We start from the raw sequence: 2,500 nt of genomic DNA, 5'->3' as shown, positions 1-2,500 counted from the left end.
CGAGTTCAAATTGGCGCGTGGTGGATGAATACACGGGGGCCCTGGGGAATTTATGATTATACACAGGTACGCGCGAGCGCACACGCACACGTAGGTAGGTAGGTACGTAGACAGACAGACAAACAGGTAGATAGGTTACACGTAAATATTTGTTCGCGTAAGGAAATTCGAACTTAATACACAAAGGACTATAGCTAACAAATCCCTTTCACATAAATATTCGCTGTGGCACAGAATCGGGCTGTCATTGTGGTAAATAAAACAGTCCCAATACCAGAAAAAAATAGCATCACATATACAGTCTGACAGAATTGAACTATATACTAACCAAGATAAGAAACCGTATAGACCTGAAGACAATAAGTAAGAAAAGGGATCGTAAAAAAAAAAAACAAAAGAAATAGACACCACGAAGGAACTGGGACAAAGGATCCGATCGTCCTTAGAAGTGTTCAGTCCAGTCTCAGGATATTTTAGTACAAGTTCCTGTGTCGTTGAGCTTCCTGACTTCGACGCGAAAGTTTGGCTTCTTGGCTTCGTCCTGGAAGCGCCGCTAAGTTCAGACGCGATAATTCTATTAATAACTTTCAGTGGACGATGCCGACTGTGCCAACGAATGTGTTCCTAGATACATATTTTGTTTTTTATTAGTTCATCTATTTCTTATTCTTATTTATTTATTTATTTATTTATATTTAATTATTTTATACACTATTTGATTAACTATTTGTTGTATTTATTTTATTATTATTATTATTATTATTATTATTATTATTATTATTATTATTATTAATTCGATATACCATTTGACTAACTGATTTTTTATTTATTTATTTACCTTTCATTGTTACTGTTATTTATTATTTTTATATATGTATCAGTTGACGGAAATAAACCTATATAAATTGAACTGGCTTTGCGGTCTGTTCGCTCGGTTCACGCGGCCTGAATGACTTTCTTACGGACCGCTTGTTGCGCTAATGAGGGGCAATTAATCCTAGCCGGGGATAATGGGGTTGTTATGACGGTGCTAGCGTTGGGAGGCTTTGAGTGCCTTGCCCAGCTCTCTCGGTGGGATTGTAAAGTTTCACTGGAGGAGAGCGAGAGAAACTAAGACAGCTGGTCATTTTAGTGAAGAGGTTTGAGCTTGGGTTATCACTCGCTTACACATATGTACATTCGCGCGCGCATGCATGCATATACGTAACCACACACACGCGCGCACGCAACCACACACACACACACACACACACTCAATCACACACACACACTCAATCACACACACACACTCAATCACACACACACACACACACACGCAACCACACACACAACCACACACAGACACACGCACACACACGCACACACACACACACACACGCACGCAACCACACACAGACACACGCGCACACACAAACACACACACACACACACACACACACACACACACACACACACACACACACACACACACACACACACACACACACACACACACACACACACACGCACGCACACACACACGCACGCAACCACACACACACAAGCAACCACACACACACAAGCAACCACACACACACACACACACACACACACACACACACACACACACACACACACACACACACACACACACACACACACACACACACACACACGTATGCATACATATACCGGTACATATACTATTTTCAATATCCATTCGATAAATATTTTGTTTTACTATGGTCTAAGGAGTTTACCAATTTGCATCCCTGGAAATTATATATGCAGTAGGAAAAGAGTTCATGAAAAATTCATTGGCGGTCGGCGGGCGTGAGTTCCCCGCGGTCCTCATGCCAGGGTGCTGTGACTCCCGGGGTGGAAAGGGTTAAGTCCCTTCCAGATTTCGTATATATTATTTGGGGGAGATAAAAGCCTAGTGTGTAGGTATGAAAGGATTAGGGTTCATCTTTATTAATGTATGGGTTGTTTTGTTTACGATTTTTTTGGAAAGCAAAGCGGCGGGTATGTAATTGAAAAGTGTGGGAGTTTTTTTTTTTTTTAAAGGTAATTTGTTCTTCGATATCTCGGTTCTGTTATTTTAGGGGGAAGCGATTAGATTTGTAGATTTGAGTGGAAGTTTATTGGTTAATGAAAAGCTCTCTTATTTACCTAAATCACCCGCTCACTCAACTCGATTCGGCGCAACGCAACTCAAGCCAACCCAACTCAACTCGATTCAAATGAACTCTCACAACTCAACTCTTTCTAAAATCACTCAAACTCACGCAACTCGTTCACTCACTCGCTCGCTCGCGTAGCCTCAAACGTCGAAAGTGCAGGCTTCTGCAGCACAAACACCCCGCGCGTGGTGTTCTCGTTGGCTCGAAAGCGTCCATGTGGTGTCCCTGGGCCGAGCAGTGGTTGCGTGTGCCCCAAGGTATGCAACGACCCAGCTTTTGCTCACCACACCTGCGCCTGATGCCCAGGGGCTCTTAGGGGAAGGTGGGGAGGGGGGCAG

This window comes from Penaeus chinensis, chromosome 4 (assembly GCF_019202785.1).
Source record: "Penaeus chinensis breed Huanghai No. 1 chromosome 4, ASM1920278v2, whole genome shotgun sequence".
NCBI lineage: Eukaryota > Metazoa > Arthropoda > Malacostraca > Decapoda > Penaeidae > Penaeus > Penaeus chinensis.
Note: the sequence above shows the minus strand (reverse complement) of the source record.